Source organism: Sorex fumeus, unplaced genomic scaffold, assembly GCF_029834395.1.
Source record: "Sorex fumeus unplaced genomic scaffold, SorFum_2.1 ptg000063l, whole genome shotgun sequence".
NCBI lineage: Eukaryota > Metazoa > Chordata > Mammalia > Eulipotyphla > Soricidae > Sorex > Sorex fumeus.
The window spans coordinates 27,478,942-27,498,654 of NW_026606120.1; the positions used below are offsets into that span (position 1 = coordinate 27,478,942).

The 19,713-nt window shown below is 40.3% G+C and overlaps 1 non-coding gene and 1 pseudogene across 1 annotated transcript; both read left to right on the forward strand.

Annotated features, from left to right (window-relative positions):
* Positions 1 to 19,713, forward strand: part of LOC130035184 (contactin-associated protein-like 3) — a 201,800-nt pseudogene that overhangs the window by 33,873 nt on the left and 148,214 nt on the right.
* LOC130036265 (U6 spliceosomal RNA) lies at positions 10,043 to 10,149 on the forward strand. The gene has a single exon (XR_008794318.1). It is a non-coding gene; the product is annotated as a U6 spliceosomal RNA (small nuclear RNA).

Consider the following 19,713-nt stretch of genomic DNA (forward strand, 5'->3'; position numbering starts at 1 on the left):
CCAAGCATCTACCTCTGACCCCTGAAAGACCCCCTAGTCCTGTATTTTAATTAATTTTCAAGACCATGTTTTATTGGTTTCTGTCTATTGATTTTACTATTGGATCAGATCTTAAAGTTCTTGATTTTAAGATGCCGTTCAGCAAGAAAATTCTTGCTTGCCCAGGAATCACAGGGCCCTGGTAGAACACTCTGTGGAAAACTATTGTAGTTCCTGGGTCAAAGGGTCCAGTTTAGAAGAGATTGTAGGTTCTAGGCCCAGACTCTTTTGCGTGATGGGATTCGTGTTCATTGATAAGACAGGCTAGTCCAAATGGAGAAAAAAAAAGGACACTGACTCTCCCTCTGTTCCTAATTTATCTTTGAGAAACAGGTTTTGTATGGAAAATGTCATTCCTGTATAGACATCTACCCCACTATAGTTATTTTCAAAATGTTGTGTATTAAAATATATAGAATAAAAATTGTCTTCACAGACCAATAACAGGAAAATCCTTCATCAGTTCTAAAATCATTTTAAGTGGTTTTTATAAAAATTGCAGGATGGTCAAGGTATTTTTCCTAAAATATCTTCAATTAAGCAGCTTTAAGCATTTTCAGAGAAATAGCCCCTGAGAAAAACATAATGGAAATTGAGCACATTCATGAATTTATCTGATTCCTAACAAGCCCATCTCATGAGGAATAAAGCATTTTATATTTGGAAATGTAATTATAAATTGTTCAAATACCCACTTGATCTCACTACAATATGTTTTTATTGCTCTCTTTGAATGCTCACTTAAGATTTTTCTCTGAAATGTACTCATGGCATAGACAGCTGTACAATAAAAGTGAGATATTGTAAAAACAAAACACTTTCAGAAATCACATAGAAACCACTTATCCTGTTGTAGGCCTTCTAGATGTTTTATGTTCTTTCCACAGAACCAGTCAGAAGCAAAAGAATAAGGCCGCCAAACAAAATGTTCTGTCACATTCTCAAACTGCCAGAGATGAGCATTTCCCTTTCTCTCTGGGTACCAACTGTGCTCAGATAGAAGTGCGTTAGGCTGAAATGTTAGCAGTTCTGAGAAAGGCAACTGTTGCCTTTGTTCTTCTCTCCTGCTCTCTTATTCACAATTGCCTGCAACTGTGGTTCAATAAAGATTGTTGGATTAATAGGAGGATCAGAGTCCTTGACCTAGAGCAAAGTATGGTTAACTTTCAGAAAGAGGCTACTAGGATCCAAAAGCTTTGGAGACTCATGTTCTATTTCTGAATACCTAGGCTGCTCCCTAGATACTCTAGAGAAGAAATACAAGCAAACTTAAAATGGATATTTGTTGGAACACAGAGGCTTCAGGCAGAAATGCTTTTGCACTGTGAATTAAGCTACGGCCCCTGCCACCCCGGGTAGGAAAGGGCGTTGTCCCTTCCGCATTTTCCCCTCAGTGGCACAATCTTTCAGAGCCTGTTGACAGAGGGGTATGACAAGACACACCAGGCCTTACGGGATATGGGGGCGGAAATGGCCCTTCCTTCTGCCCTGACTAGACCCCGAGTTGCTGCCCACAAATGACTCTACCAACTCCTGGAATGGCCATGATCCCAGAGACACACAAACTAATCTCATAATCCATTGGCTTCTGGCAGAAATCCCTCCAGATTTAATTACTAAAATATCAGAAATACAAAATTGCGTGGCCACGCGACATCATATGCTCTTCATTATCAGCAATAGAAAACAAATTATCTAATGATGCCTTTTCAGAGGGCTGGAGCAATAGCACAGCAGGTAGGGCATTTACCTTGCACACGGCCAACCTGGGTTCGATTCTTCCACCCCTCTCGGAGAGCCCGGCAAGCTACCGAGAGTATTTCGCCCACACAGCAAAGCCTGGCAAGCTACCCGTGATGTATTTGTTATGCCAAAAACAGTAACGACAATTCTCACAATTTGTTGTGAGACATTACTGGTGCCTGCTTGAGCAAATCGATGAACAACGGGAGGACAGTGCTACAGTGCCTTTTCAGCAGGTTTGATTGTTAGGGGAAAATTCCAAATAATAATGGTGGGTCTTTTGTCGAAAAATTGAATGTAATCAAAGTAGAGAGAGAGAGAGTAAAGTGGAAATCATCTGCCACACAGGCATGGAGGGGTGGGATGGGGGGTATACTGGGGTTCTTGGTGGTGGAACATGTGCACTACTGAAGGGATGGGTGTTTGATCATTGTATGACCGAGACTTAAGCCTGAAAGCTTTGTAACTGTTCTCACAGTGATTCAATAATAATAATTTTAAAAAGTCTACTTGTGGTAAATCTCAATCCTACGTTGTGGTTTGTCCAGTGTTTCAAAAGTTATTGGTGTTCATCCAACAATCCTTTACAGCTCATCTGCATACGCCTGTGTTAGACTTCAATCATGACTTTTCAACACTTGCCTTTTAAACATTTTTACAACTGGAGATAAATCCCTCCCTTTACTAATTTATAGATAACATTGTACATGAAGTAGATGAAGTGCATGATACTAATATCCTAGTTACATTTCTAAAATATTTCTAAGCTTTGTGATAGAACTTGAGAATATCTATTATAATAAATTAGGGGATTTTCTCCTAAAACTTTCTTTAATGTCTCTAAAATAATCTAGAAGGGAAATGATTAAAAGGAACGTTGCTTTATAAGTAGTGCGACATCAATAAGCTCTTCCTTTCATTGAGTCAGATTTAGGTGACCAAAGTCATGTCATGATGTTTGAAATGAGCTGATAATAAGACCTGACCTTCATTTCCAGCATGGAATATCATCAAACCACTTTGATGAATAATTAGATACTATTTTTTTCTCTTCTCCTTTCTTGGATTCATTTCTTAGATGCCTCTAAAGTGAGTACAAAATATTTTAGTGAATATAGATTCCACTAATTTAAGCAAATAAAATTTTATCCACAGTGATAAAGTACTATAAGATGTTGATTTGGCCATATTGCAAACCACAATGCCCGAAAGTAGAGAGAGAGAGTATAGGGGAAATTGTTTGCCATAGAGGCAGGAAGGGTTGGAAAGGGACATTGGTAGTGAAGAATGTGCACTGGTGGAAGGATAGGTGTTCGATCATTGTATAACTAAAACTCAAACATGAAAGTTTTGTAATTGTATCTCACGCTGATTGAATTAAAAAAAGATGTTGATTTGGATTGTTGCATAAAGAGTTACTCCTTCATATCAATAAGAGAATAATTAATAGTATATAGAACTTTCAGGTAGAAATAGGAACCTGCTTTGTCTAATTCCTTCACTTAAGGGCAATCTCCACATGCAGATCTGCATCCTGGCCAGAGATATATGGTACAGGGGTTAAGGCGCTAGTCTTGCATGCAGTGAATGCTGAATCCTTACCCACCACTACATATGGTTTTCAGGTAATGCCAGTAGTGACCCCTGAACACACAGACAATAACACCTAAATTACATGTGACCCCCCCAAACAAACATCTTTGCTTCAATGACTGGGAACTTGCAAACATGAACAGAAAAAAAGGACAGATTAATTAGAGAAAATGTATATTTATGTATAGGTTTCTTTCTGAAGCTCTTCATCCCCAGATGTTTCATAGTAATATCACAGTTATACCAACCTGGGGCTCTGTGGAATATTAAGGAAAGGAGCTCTTCCCTAGGTGTCTTTTACACTGGAGCCTGTTTTCTATCCCCTTCAGTCAGCATCTCTACTTCATTTTGCACATACCAGAACACTGCCGTGGAGACACTCAGTAGCCTGGCACAGATGAACAGTTGGTTCCTCACAAATGGATTCTTATTCCTAGACATCTGACCTAAGAGCCATTATTTTTTTTATTTTTGGTGAGGCATTTATTTCATTGAGTGTTTTCACTATATCCCATCACTGTCTTCAGACCTGAAGGTTTCATCAGATAAGTTGGCTGTAAATCTTTTTTTTTTTAAATTATTTTTAGTGAAACACCATGAGGTACAGTTGTAGATTTACAATTTTTTGTGCTTGGGTTTCGATTATACAATGATCAAATACCCATCCCTCCACCAGTGCCCATTTTCCACCACCATGGATAATATCCCTCCCACCCCATCCCTCCCATCTTACCCTGCCTCTGTGGCAGGGCAATCCCCTGTGTTCTCTCTCTCCTTTTGGGTGTTGTGGTGTGCAAAAGAGGCTTTGAGTGGCAAACATGTTCAGTCCATAGTCTACTTTCAACATGCATCTCCCCTCTTGGGAGGATCCTCCAAACACCCTTTATTTGGTCTAAGAGCCATTATTAACCATCCTTAAACAATTGAGCGAAGATCACTCAGGAGAACAGTTTCTAGTTTTTTGAGGAAGGCCCATATTGTTTTCCAAAATGGTTGGACCAGTTGGCATTCCCACCCACTATGAAGGAATGTACTTTTCTCCTGACATCTATGTCAGCAATAATTGCTCTTGCTCTTTTTGATGTGTGCCAGTTTTTGTGGTGTGAGATGACATCTCATTGTTGCTTTGATTTGCATCTCCCTGAATAGTAGAGATGTAGAGCATTTTTTCATGTGTCTTCTGGCCATTTGTATTTCTTCTTTCAGGAAGTTTCTGTTCATTTCTTCTTACCATTGTTTGAGAGCATTGTATGTTTTGTTCTTGTAAATTTCTACTAGTGCTTTTGATATCGATATTAACAACCCATATCAGATGAGTATTGGATAAATAATTTTTCTCAGTCTGTGGGCTGTCTTTATATCTTTATAACCAGCTATTTGTATCAATTGCTTAGAAGATAAGTGAGTTTGTCCTCCTAGTGCAAATAAACATGAGGAAATATTGACTCTGATTTTCTAATTTCATTACTACTAAATGAAGTACTATTTTGTGAACACCTTTATGTTTCTGGATATTGAAACTGTGAGATGAGACAAGAGATTTTGGAGTTAAAGTACGTCAAAATAATCCTAAATTTGTTTTGAATATACGTTCCATAAAGTTCATAGAACTTAGATACTTTCTAATTTTTCATAAATTTCAAAAGAGACATCATACTGAAGGATTCGTTCTTTTTTGTTTATTTTTCAGAGCATAATGTAACAGGTCATTGAATGGGGCAAATTTTCTTACATTTTGTGTAATTAACTCTAAAAACTTTTAGCTCTAATTCTAATATGTTGCAACTTCAAGATGCATTGATGATCTGGGAAAATCAGTTAAGTAGTTGATGAAGAATCAGTGATGTCAAATTTCAAAAGAAAAATGAGGCTTTAAAGGAAGAATCTTGGGCCCATTTTCTAAAATACTTTGAGTAGAATGATCTTGCTCAAATATTTTGGGAATTAAAAACATACAGCAAGGTAGCAACAAAGGTGCAAATTTAATGGGAGAACTGATTCTCACAATCGACTTGGGTGGAGGGTTTGATGGGGAGGAGTGTTGGGGTTCTTAGGACGAGGGTACGGTTATAATGGATGTGGTATTTGAATTATGGACACAAGAAGCCATTATTAATAGTATTGTAAACCACAGAATCAATAAATGAAAAAAAGCTAAATAAAATAAGATGTTGGGAACAGGAATAACTGGTTGATATTCTGGCTACTGCAAAACAACCTTTACACTATAGCAGATTCTCTAGTGGAAGGAAAAATGGAAAGGGAGCTGGTTGAAATGTTTGTATACAAAGAAGACTGCTGTTGTTTATAGACAGTTGTGACTTTCTGCCCATCTTAAAAACAAGTCATTGTTTTACTGGTGTAATGTGGTGGTAATGTTTACTAGAATGGAGAAGAGTGGATATTTGGGGGGTGTTAATTTGCTAATAGGTAGCTATAAAACAAATCACTGTCACTGTCCTATAAAACGAATATATCTTTAAATTGATCTCTAATTTTTACATAAAAGCACAGGCAAAAGCACAGACCAAACAATTCAGTAAACACTACTAAAGAAATATTTTCCAGGGTGAGTGGGGTGGAGAGTCTAGAAAATTCATTCTGTGTGTGTTGGTGTTTTTCCTGTGTTTGTATGTCTTCTCATTTTTATATGTAATCACTGTCCTCCCGTTATTCATCAATTTGCTTGAGCGGGCCCAGTAACGTCTCCACTGGAGATTTTGTTATTACTGTGTCTGGCATATCGAATACGTCATGGGTAGCTTGCCAGGCCCGGCCATGCGGGTGAGATACTCTCGGTAGCTTGCCGGGCTCTCTGAGAGGGGCAGAGGAATCGAACTTGGGTCAGCCATGTTGGCTGCGTGCAAGGCAAACGCCCTACCGCTGTGCTATTGCTTTCATATGTAATGATGAAATTTAAGTCAATTAAACCTTTGTTGATTAAATTATTAAAAACTTATGTATCTATAAATAAAGTATATATATTATCCTTTTTATTTGCTTTCCCCCTAGTTGTTTCTAATTTTAAAAATTATGAGACAGAAGCCATGTATTTTCTATAAAAACTCAGTATCATTTTGGACCTCTCTAGCATGGAGTCAGATTACTATAATTAAGTAAACACACCTCTGTATTTTGAGGCAGGTGATGTTGGTGTTTCTGCAAAGTGTCCCCTAAATACTGGTGATATGAGACCATCTGAATGTCAGAGGGAAACATTACGTTTCATGACCAGAGACATAGGATCTAATCCTGACTCTGTTGAATAATATCTCTTCTACCTTCACGGAGTCTTTTTACTTTTATTTTGGCTTTACATTTTTAAGTTATGGATTTTGAACTAGAAAATTACTCAGATTTCTTCTAGCTCTCAAATTCTCTGGTGTAAAATTCTTACCATAGAGCCACCAATGTGCTAAATGCCTAAGATGGAGAAGTTCCTTGTGAGTACTTTATATATCCTGGATATCTAACCCTAATCTGATGTGTCATGCAATTTGCCACAACATGGAACTGGGGGGGCGGGGCTGCGCCGGCCGCGTCCCTGCGGGCTGCGAGGGCGCGGGGAGCCGGTCGTGTCGGCCTGCGCGCGCAGGGGGCGGCCGGGCCCGCGCGCCCCGGAACCGCTGCGCCCTAGGTGCTGGGCCTGGCTCTCCGCCGCGCCGTCCCGCCCCCGGGTTCCCTTTCCCTTCTGGCCCCGGAGATCCTCCTCCGCGGAGCCCGCGGCCGCTCGGAAGCCCAGTTTCTAGTGTCCGGAGAGTAACCGGAAGTGCCGGCCCAGGCCGCGGGGCGGCGCCGGCGGCTGCTGGAATGTTTTTTCCTTGAGAAGTCAAATTCTCAGGGCCAGGAAGTGAAGACTGCTTTTTATCCATCTTAAGTTCTGGGGCTGGCAGGAATTAGTGTATATGATGCTGGAAACCTCTGGAGACAAATTTCTCATGACTGGAAGGTCTCTTCAAGTCTTTACCAAGAAAATGACTTTGACGAGAACGATGGGTCAGGAAGACCCGTGGGAAACTCCCTAGGAGCGAGACATAGAAAATGTGCGCTTCCAAAGAAAGGTATAATCGGAGAACTCAAAGAAAGAAAATCCATCATGTTTGCCCTCAGAAGGGTAAAAAGATTTTTATTCAGGTACATGAGATTACTCCGATAGATGATCAGATATACCAGTGCCTTGAACGTGAGCAAAACTTCTGTGAAAACTTAGCTCTTATTATGTGCGAACGAACCCACTCTGGGGAGAAACCTGATCGCCGTGACATGTGTGAGAAAACCTTCCCCCAGGGCTCAGATCTCGTGTCGCATCAGAGGCTCCAGGGCTACGAGAAACCCTACAAATGCAGCAAATGCGAGAAGAGCTTCTGGCACCACTTGGCCCTGTCGGGGCACCAGAGGACGCACGCGGGGAAAAAATACTACACGTGTGACGTCTGCGGCAAGAACTTCGGCCAGAGCTCGGACCTGCTGGTCCACCAGCGGAGCCACTCGGGCGAGAAGCCGTACCTGTGCAGCGAGTGCGACAAGTGCTTCAGTCGCAGCACCAACCTCATCCGGCACCGGCGGAGGCACACAGGCGAGAAGCCCTTCAAGTGTCTGGAGTGCGAGAAGGCGTTCAGCGGGAAGTCGGACCTGATCAGCCACCAGCGGACCCACACCAGGGAGAGGCCCTACAAGTGCACCAAGTGCGACAAGAGCTACCGGCACCGCTCGGCCTTCATCGTGCACAAGTGGGTCCACACGGGCGAGAAGCCCTACAAGTGCGGCGCGTGTGAGACGTGCTTCGGCCAGAAGTCGGACCTGATTGTGCACCAGCGGGTGCACACGGGCGAGAAGCCCTACAAGTGTCTGGAGTGCATGCGGTGCTTCACGCGCAGCGCCAACCTCATCTGGCACCAGGCCACGCACACGCACGCCTTCCGGTGCCTGGAGCACGACCCGGGTTTCGGCCGCGGCCCCGACCTCATCGTCCGACAGCGGATCCACGTGGACGTGAAGCCGCGCCAGTGGGCGGCCTGCGACGCAGCTTCCTCCTGGGCATAGACTTCGTGGCGCAGCAGAAAATGCGGACTCAGACCTTGGAGCTGCGGTGCAGGTACAGCACCTGCGACAAAGGCTTCCACCAGGCTGCCGCGCTCGGTCCGCATCCCGCGGGCCACGCGGGTGACAAACCCTACCTGTGTCACGTGGGTGAAAAAGGCCTTGAGCTGAGCCCCCCCCCATGCGGCAGACGCCTCGCAGATGTCTTGACCAGACTGAAATTTTATTATTATTAATTTTTAATTTTTTTGTCTGTTTGCTTTTGGGGTCACACCTGGCCATGCACAGGGGTTACTCCTGGCGGTGCTCAGGGGACCACGTGGGATGCTGGGAATCGAACCCGGGTCAGCCGCATACAAGGCAAACGCCTTACCCACTGTGCTATTGCACCAGCCCCCTTATTATTATTTTTTAATGTACATGTTTAAGACTCATTAAGATGGAAAGAAAACGCTTAGGTAAATCTCAGACTTTCCTCAGACCTCAGACCTGAGTGGGGACCAGAGAATCTGCAGTTGGAGGCAGTGAGATGGTTTGCGCAGAGCTGCCTGACAGGACCCCTTACTAGTCACTCCAGTGAGAAACCGTACAGATGCCCTGAGTTTTGGTAAAGCGTTAGTTGAGTTCATACTTGAGCACCTCCAAGGGGCTCGGGATTCCGAGATGAGAACCCTTCTGAGGCAATGAGTGTGAGCTTTCTGGAGTGCATCCCCCTTTCCATTCTAAGGGAATTCATACCGAGGGCACCTTTTCCAGTATCCTCAAGGTCATCTGGGCCTCGGGCTGGATGCACAGCCCTCTGGACTTCAGAAAACCCACAATGAGGAGAAAGCTCGGCAAGAGCGAAACAAGCCATCAGAATTCTGACTTAGTCATCAGTGAAGCCAGACTCGGGAAAATTTGTATGTTTCTCCTGAATGGGGCAAAAACAGGAGCTTGGAGCGTCTTTTGGGGTTCTTAACAAAAATGACCTGTTCTAAAGAAAGACCTTCCAAAGTGAATGACAAAATTTCTATCAGTGACCAGCTCTTGTGGTAGTACTCCGGGGAACTCAGATAAGTTCAGACTAATACCAAATCTGAAAAAAGAAACGCCTTGCTTGAAACGCCTACCTTAATGGGTTCCAGAGCGCTGCCTCTGCAGAGAAATCTGCTCTAGTGAGAGATCAAACTGTGAACAATGTATAATAATAGGTTTGCGGAGAACTGTGCTCATAGGTGGTTGACCCATACGGTCCAGATGGTTTTAATAGAGTCAGGATAAAAAAATACTGAAATACCAGAAGCTTTTTCTGGGAGGAATTTTAGGGTAAGTCAGAGTAGACCTGATGGGTCACTCAGGTCAAGATGTTTTCTTTACCTGAACCACTTAATGATTGCTTTACTTTCCATTTATTAAATTTGGCAGTCCAATAAAGGAAAGGACTGTAACCTTAAAAAAAAACAAAAAAAACATGGAACTGGAAGATAATCATAAGCCAGAAGAAGAAAGACAAACACAGGATGATGTCACTTATCTGTGAAATGGACTTATCTGTGAATAGGCATCAGGGCTTTTTTATACCGATGATATGGGGGAGGGGTATAGCCAGATTTCCAAAACACAGATTCATTAAAACTGAAGACATATGCTCGCTTCGGTAGCACATATAGTAAATTTGGAACGATACAAAGAAGATTAGCATGGCCCCTGCACAAAGATGACGTGCAAAATCATAAAGCGTTCCATATTTAAAAAAAAAACTGAAGACATGATACCTAAGCAGTAACCAGTGAAACTTTGCAATATTCCTGTCACGCTGACAGCTGACAGGTAGGGGTAAAGTGGGGGTTGGGATGGGGAGGAATATGGGAGCACTGGTGGAGGGAAGCTGACACTGGTGGAGGGACTGCTAATAAATTAGTGTGTGCCTAAAACACAACTATCAGTAAATTTGTAAGTCATGATGCTTTAGTAAGAATATTTATACAAATAAAGAAAAAGAAAAAAATAGTCATTTTAAATGTGAAAAAATCCCTAAGATAATATAAAGAAAGAGGAGGAAAAGATGGAGAGCATCCATATGGTTGCATTGACTTGCTTTGGAATCAGATAATGGGTTTAGGAGATGAGCACCTTTCTAATAGCAGCTTTTGAAGGTAGACGTTTTATAGCTCATTTAATGTAGCACTGAAATTTAAAATAGTCTTCAAATAGAAAAATCTTGATGAAGATTATTGATCCACCCTCTGAGAAGAGGTTGTCACTTTCCTGAGGAGAAATTGTCATTTTCCAGGTTAAACGTTAGCAAAATTCCTTTAAAACAGGACAGTTCTGCATTTTGATAAAGTGGAGCACCTGCTGTTTACTGTCAAGTGGGGTAACAATGTAAAGATGATCTTCTATCTATATTGATCATTTTTTTTTTCTCCAAGGGCTTTCCAGGAAACTCAAATGCAGACAGCGTGGTGCAATACAGACTCCATTCTCCCTTTCAAGCCAGATTTCAGCGCTTCCTTCCCGTGGCCTGGAACCCTAAGGGCAGGATCGGGATGCAGATTGAAGTATACGGATGTGCATACAGTGAGTGATGGCTATGCCCAAATGGCTATGTTACCATGCTAACTCCATGTTAGCAGGATATTGTTCACTGAGATCATGGTCACGGTCCTACCGTTGTTCATCGATTTGCTCTAGCAGGCCCAGTAACGTCTCCTTCGTGAAACTTGTTGTTACTGTGTTTGGCATATCGAATACGTCACGGGTAGCTAGCCAGGCTTTGCCAGGTGGACTAGATACCCTCGGTAGCTTGCCGGGCTCTCCGAGAGGGGCCGAGGAATTGAACTCGGGTCAGCCATGTGGGCTGCCTGCAAGACAAACGCCCTTACCTGCTGTGCTATCGCTCCAGCCCAGCAGGACATTACAAAAACCAAACTGAAAACCCTTGTTGATCTATGTCCTTTGATTATCATACTTGTTTATTTATTTTAACTTGGATCACGTGAAATATTCATTCACAAAGCTGTTCATGATCGGGTTTCAGTCACAAAAAGTTCCAGCACCCATCCCTCCACCAGTGTACATTTTCCACCACCAATGTCTCCAGTTTCCCTCCTGTCACCCCCACCCCTGCACCCAGCCTGCCTCTATGGCAAGCATTTTCTTCTTCTTCCTCTTTCTTCTTCTTCCTTTCTTCCTCTTTACCCCCCTCATTCTCCTCCTCCCCCTTATCCTCCCCCCTCCTCTTCCTTCCTCTTCTTCCTTCTCCTTTCTTCCTCTCTTCCTCTCTTTTGGGAATTATGCTTTATAATGTAGATACTAAAAACAGTATATCATGTTTTTTTTCTTTACCCACTGCTCCATAATTGATCTTTTCAGCCTTTTAAATATCTGTGTGTGTAGAACTGGACTGAATGGATATCTTTGATAATACTGCTGTTCTTTCAGAGTTGAATTCAGATACCTAATCAGAAGTTTAGAGACATAGATGTCTAAAGTTTCCCAGAGTGTGTGTTCACAAAATTAACAAAGTTCAAATTGACAATAGAAGTTAACTTAAAAGCTGGTTGCTATTTTCTGACACTGTAAGGACACTTGTGGGAGTGGGTGTCGCAGGCCCAGATGCCCATGTGATATGTGGACCCCACAGTGTCTACATTCTATTTGCACCCCCTCATTACATGCTTTCTGTACAGCCATCTAACTTAATTTACTCTAAACTTTAGAACATCATCTCTATATTCTACCTGCTGATTTCCACTGATAATAAAAAAAATAAAGCTAGAAAAGTCACGAACATTGGAGTATTTGACAAAATCTATCCTCAAGTTGCTATTTTGAAGATGCAAAATATACTGTTATTTCTTACGTTAGTAGAAATCACACTATTTTTAAAGAAATATCTTTAGAAAACTGAAAAAATGTAGACTAACTTGGATCATAATAAGATTGGTTTTTTTCTCTTCAGGTTTGGATAATAACAGGCAATACTCAAGACTTAGTCCTGGCTATGTGTGAGGGATCAGTCTTGTTGAGCTTTCTAGACCATATGTGGTGCCAGAGATTGAACCTGGATTTGCTGCATGCAAGGCAAATGCCTTATCTGCTGTATTATTGCTCCAGACTCAGGGAACAATTTTTCATTTTAGGTTAAGGTCAGGTTGATCATTCACACTTCCTCATACCTTATTCTGTATCTGAGTCAAGCATTAGTTTTGCATAAGTATGTAATTATAATATCTACCACATGTAGAATACATAATGTGTCACATACTAACTACCACACTCCTACAGACATTTTCACTTGAATACCACATCAACCAAATGAGTTTAGTATAGTGATAATTGCACTGCTTTAGAGATCAAAGAAAACTGGACCTTGGGAAAATGAAGATGTTTTCTGGCTGTCTAGAGGATACCTAGGTATTAGAATAAAGGAAAGAAGGAAAGAAGGCAGAAAGGGACGAAGGGAGAGGTGGAGGGAGGGAGGGAGGGAGGGAGGGAGGGGGGAGGGAGGGAGGGAGAGAAGGAGTAAAGGAACTTACCAGAATTATACTTTCAAAGTAAAATATTTGGGTAGTGTAGTAGAAAGGAGGGAGCATACTCATCAGAAGAAATTAAGGTTTGATTATTGCAGGGACAGGCTTTGTGGGTATAGTGAGTTATTGAAAAATGCTAACATTATCACTTTGGTTATCCATAGATAATGTGTTTTCTGAAGGTGAGGTTAGCACAAGCAACTTCATTATAGATATGAGAGTAATTCTAAACCCTCCCAATCCCCAAAGTTCCACTGTTTACAAACTTTGTCTATATTTTGGTGTTTCTATTTCCATGGGCTGTTAAACTGGGGAAGGTGTTGTGTTTGCATCCATATTTTTTCCTGCTTTGCATTAGTCAGTTTTTTCGACCCTTTTGTTTCTTGGATCTCTTAAATGAGCTCAGACTTCCATAGCTAGGACACCTGAAATTTAGAGATTCCCTTTGATCCCCTGAAATTAGCATCGCCTTCTTCCATATTCTGCAAACAACTTCAGGGGTACTGACTTCAAACCTCAATAAGCTCTTTGATGGGGATTTGCCATTAACTTGATATTACTTTGGCAGAATGTATTAGCTAGTTCCTTGGTTTAGATGGCATAAGGAAGATTAAAGCTGAGTGTCTGAAATCCAGAATTTCCCGTTTGCTTTGCTTTGGAGCTGTGGTGCTAGCTGTCATTCAGTAAACATGAGCAGTTAGAGACAATGTTCTCTTTCTCTCTCTGTCTCTGTCTCTCTGTCTGTCTGTCTATCTCTCTGTGTATGTCAGACAGATAACAAATCACCAGGGCTTCACAGTTTACTTTTTTCATGAGTATGTAATGTGTACATTTCTCTTTTAAAGTAATAATGGATTTTATCTTTGTCATTTGTTCTTTCACTGAACACTTTATGTTGAGAAGAGCATCAGTGGCTTATCTTAATAGGCAGTATCTCTTGCTTTCAATTCTTTTTCAGTTGCTTTTCTTTTCACTTGTCCACAATTACATTACTATTCCTATAAACATTCCATTTTCTTTTTTGGTGTTTGAGCCACAATCAGTAATGCTCAAGGATTACTCCTGGTTCTGTACTCAGGAATTAACTCCTCATGGTTCTCAGAGGACTATATGGGATGCTACAATTGAAGCTAGGTCAGCTGCGAACAAGGCAGATGCCCTAACTGCTATACTACTGATAACTCGAAGCTTAAACATTTTCTTGCCTTTTTGAAATGGCATATGCACTCTGTCTTTCGATGATGATGATGATGATGGTGATAATGGTGATGATGATGTGTGTATATGTAGCAAGTAGAGATAAAGGGTGTGTTCTTAGGGGTCTAACCAGTCTACAGGCAAGGTCCTGGGTCTGCCGTGGGGCTCTCCTTATCTGTGTCTTATTGACTTTTCTGGGTCATGTTAGCCATCTGAGCCACTTTCCTTTTCCTCCCTTGCTGCCTCCCAGCAGTTCTATCCACCTGATGTCCACATTCCTTTTAGACCTGCTCTAGGCCTTGCCTTTCACTCAAGGCAAGTGCAAGGCATGTGCAAGGCAGGCCACATGTTGGGCAAGTGCCCTTTCCTCTGTGTTATGACTCCCTGTGTCAGTCATGTCAAACTAGACTTTGAAAATAGCTTTGAAAGTTATTTGAAGGAAAAGACTTTGAAAGTCAACAGGGAAGAGGAGACCAGTATGCAATTATAATTTATTTATTTACCTTTTATATTTTAAAATATCAATGCAATGATAATAGAGATTTTGATGAATGAACTCAAGACATGTCAATATTTATTAACCTGCTCCTAAACTGAATAAAATTAAATAACCCATATTTGTTAAGTACTTGAAGAAGCTTGAGAAAAGAGTACGGATAGAACTTCCTTCTTGTCTGTAGCTCTCCCACTCTGAATGGATTTAGAAACTGTTAATAGAACTAGAAAGACATGATATATAGTAGAAGGAATTGATAAAGAAGGAAAACCCCAGACGTTCTTCAGATCTAAAATTCTGTAGTCATAAAGAGAATAGTGTGCTCCCATGTGTGCTCCCATTTCAGTTATTAAAAAGAGTAGAAAATTGATTGTACTGGTAAAATGAATGACACAGTAGTTGCCTGCCAGGCACCTGGGCTCCTATGTCAGGGAGAGCAAGTGCCCATTCTCTGCAGGCTGCTCAATTTGGTATTGGGTTTCTCACTCTCGATTTATATCAAAGTATAAAGAGAAGATAGATTTTTATCTAATAAAAATGCTTCTCTCAACTCCAACCATATAATCTTATATTGTATTTATAGTAGAAATGGAGATTAACAATTTTGAAATCTAATTAACTCTAAAATAATATGAAAATTATCCCACTCATATTTTAGTAAAGGTAAAGGCCCTCCCGTTGATTGTCGATTTGCTTGAGCGGGCCCAGTAACATCTCCATTGGAGACTTTGGTGTTACTGTGTCTGGCATATCGAATACGTCGCGGGGAGCTTGCCAGGCTCTGCCGTGCGGGCGAGATACTCTCGGTAGCTTGCCGGGCTCTCCGAGAGGGGCGGAGGAATCGAACTCAGGTCAGCCATGTTGGCCGCTTGTAAGGCGAACGCCCTACCTCTGTGCTATCGCTCCAGCCTATAATATTTTAATTTATTTTAATATATATTTTAATAAATAAATAAAATAAAATAAAAAAATAAAACATATTTTAATATATAGTAGATATTGTTCAGTGCAGTTTTATCTAACATCTAGTAAATTCATTATGCAATTACTCCCTGATTTATTCTTAATCACCTGCCTGGTCTGTGGGGCTCCCCTACAGTTGCACCTGGTATTTCCCAGGGGACCATGTGGTGCCCCGAATAAATTGGGGTTGGCCTCATGCAAGGCGCATGTCTTCACCCTGTATAATTTCTTTCCCAGTGATGGTATTTTTTAAAAAGGAAAAACAAGCAAACAAGTTCATAAATTAGCACCACTAGGTATTTCACTGAAAGTAAATACTGAAAGACATAGTACACACCCTATATAATGTAGGTGAACAAGCAAAATCAGATTGTACTATGTCACGTATACTGATAGCTTCAATGCATCAAAAATTTTGTTTTAAAATACTATAATTTACTGAGGCCCAAACAATAGCACAGCAGGTAGGGTGCTTACCTTGCATGAGGCTGACCCAGGTTCAATCCCCGGTACGTGTATGATCCGTCAACCCTTCCAGATGTGATCCTTGAGTTCAGTCAGGAGTAAACCCTGAGAACTGCTAGTTGTGACCCAAAATAAAAACCTCGACCACTTTTTACCCTCCCTTTGCTACACTCCAATCCTCCTCCTCCCCAGAGATTTTAAGGGCCAAGAAATTTGTTCATGGCATATATTTTTTGTTTTCTTCTACTTGTTGTCTTTAGAGTTAGTGGATATTAAAATATTCAACTTTATATCTTTCTTCAGTTTTCTCTTTTTCTTTTTAAGGGACTCAATTGCAAATACCATATATCAGATGAAATATATATATATACGTACAAACATATATATACATATATGTATTTACATATTTTACTCCTTGATTTTGTTTACTTCACAATTCTTCAGAGCCCTGTTTCTGTTCTTGCATTATTATTTTTCCTCTTGGTTACATTTTAATATATTGCTATTAATTTTCAAGTTCATTGATCTCCTCTGGCATTCTTTCCATTTTGTATTTTTCTTCAAGGATATTGTAGGGTTTTTTGGGCATCTTTCCTGAATCTGCTTAACTTTTGGAAATATAATAAGGTTATAGTGTTCATCATCATTGTCTTTGTTTTTCTAACATGCATCAGCTCTATGTGAGTTTTTACTGATTTTTTTTCATCACTGGGTCATTCTTTTCAGTTTCCATGTATGCTTGTAAATATTGGTTAAAGATAAGACTTTTACTTTTGTTTTGTTTAATGTTTTTGCATTGTAATATTTTTGAACTTCATTCAAATATATATTTGGATGGTGTCTTAGAATGTTAAGAATTTGATCCTCATGTCTTGAGGAACCAGTTGGGATGAGAGATGTGTGCAGAAAGTAGATAAAGGACCAAACATGATAACCTCTCAGTGTCTGTATTGCAAACCATAATGCCCCAAAGTAGAGAGAGATTATGGGGAATATTGTCTGCCATGGAGGCAGGGGAAGGGTGGGAAAGGGGGAGCATACCAGGGATATTGGTGGCGGGGAATGTGCGCTGGTGGAAGGATGGGTGTTTGATCATTGTGTGATTGTAACCAAACATGAAAGCTTGTAACTATCTCACGGTGATTCAACAAAATTTAAAAAAAAAGAATTTGATCCCCTTAAGTGTTTCTTTTAAAAAGTTGTTATTCCCAGTCAGTTCAGTGTTTGGTGTAGAGTTAATTATTCCCCACTCCTCAGTAAGACCATCTTGAGCACTCCACCCAATTACATGGGTATTGAGATTTCTGGGTGAGTAATAGAACGGCTACTAGTCCTTGTGTGTGTCAATCCTGTTCCCCATTCACATGTCAGTGGTTCTTTGCCCAGCCCCAAGGCATGCACTGATCCATGCTTTTCTGAAAGCTTTAGAAATTTTGCTTCTCAGTCACTTGCATTCTCTGCCTCTCTCTTCTCTGTACTCTGCTGATGCATTCCAGGTTCTTTAGTCTCTCAGCAGACTCAACTCTGTCTCATCTGCACTAGGAGTCTGTTGGGATCTGCCTGATGTCTTCCTTTTTTCTCTCTGACCTGGAGCCTCTCCAAGCTTAAGCCCTGGTAACTGTAGTGCTTTGGTTTCACTTATCTATAATTATTAGATGTTATTCTCCTTTGGTTCTTGATGCCAAATGTTGACTGTTGAAAACCAGTCTTACATAGGTTGTTTACCTTTTTCTGTTGGTGGCTTCCAAGGAGAGCCTAGTTGGTTCTGACACTCCACCTTCATCTGAGCAGGTGCTCTGTATGGAGTCTTCACTGAATTAGATAACAGGTCAACAAAATAATCAATTTGCTGTTACTTTTGTAAAACAGGTTTTTCATTTTTAAAGCAAAGAAGGATCACAGAGTGTCAGATTGTGACCTGGTTCTTATCACGGACATCTTGACCAATCAGACTCAGACTCAAGGGCCATAGCTGGATGCTTCTGCAGTATGTTCTGTAAAGTGCCAGTTTTAAACTTTACGGTTCTCTCTGTTATCCATTCTTTTCTGGCATGTTCTTAAAAAACATGAAAAAATAGTCATAATTGTATGATAATATGCTAAAGTGGATGTGGATAATTCCAGCTGAAGGGAACAGTCTAATAATCTGACTTTTGCTTTTTGTTATTCAACTCCCTAAATTGAGTTTAAGATTATTCTGATTTAAGACTTAAACTACCAATACTATTGCAAAATACATTATTTTAAGTGGTTTTAACATGTTTAGTTGACTATGTATCTCATTTAAGTTTAGTCACCTTATAGGCTTAGTCTGTCAAAATATTTATGAAACCTACCCCATAAAATACAATTTCATTACCTATATTTGCCTTTTTTCTCCCCCCCCCCCAATTTTATTTTATTAAAGCACCATGAGTTACAACGTTATTCATACTTGGGTTTTTGACATTCAGTTCCCAGGACTGGTCCTACCATCAGTACCAACTTCCCTCCACCAGCGTTCCCAGGTTTCTGCTCCTATACCCCCTCCTGCCCTGCCCCCTCTGCCCAACATATATAGCTCCAGCCTGCTATCTTGACAGGCACCTTTTAAGCTTGGTGTCATTTGTTTATAATATTTTCTAGGGTACAACTTTCACCAAACACATAGAAATAAAGTAAAAGTATTAGGATAAAAACTTTTATATTATAATTTTGTGTTTTTATCATTTTCTACAGCTTTTGTACCTGGGTAGAATGTTCCATAAAGTGTAATGTATGTGCTTTAGAGCACATATTCCTCCATTTTTCTCTGCCCACACTCCATCTTCTTTCAAGACATGCAATGCAAGCAACCACAGTCAGAAATCCCTGAGGGTCATTATGGGTTTTATTTTGAATGAATTGCGAAAACAAATATTATAACCATTTGGGGAGAAATCAAAGTCCTTTCCCTTAAAAATAAAACACAAAGTTTGCCCACTCTCACCACTTATTATTCAAATTAGTATTGGAAACACTTGCCATAGCAATTAGGTAAGGAAAATATCTTTTTAAAAAATTTTTAGATTGAAAAGGAAGAAGTCAAACTTCCATTCTTTGAAGATGCCATGATTTTTATTTAAAAAACTTAAAATTTACAAAAAAGTTAAATTTCATCTACAATAACCTTTAAATTTAAATCTACGTAAAACAATTGTATATTTTTCTACAAATGCTCCTGGAAACAATTGATATGTATGATAAAATGGCAGGCTACAACATTAACATGCAAAAGTCCATGATTTTCAATATGAAAATAATAAAATTTAAGACAAAGGTATTAAAAAGCATCCCATTTATGATTGTGTCATAGATTTTCAATGAATTTAGGGAAGGGTTTTAGGTCACACCTGGTGGATCCAAGGTGCTCTGTGCTCGGGAAAGATTGAATGTGGGTTTATTGCAAGTGAGGCAAGTACTTAACTTCTGTACTATCTCTCTAGCCCTTGAATTAATTTTTTAGTAATTGTGCACTCAGAAATCTTTTACTGTTGCCAATTTTTTATTATCCCCACGTTCAGTTACATGATTCCCTATGGGATTGCAACCACAGTTAATAAAATTATGTTTCAGAGCAGCAGTTTTCAAAATATATTTATAAAATTTTATTAATTAGAGAATGTATGATAACAGCAAATT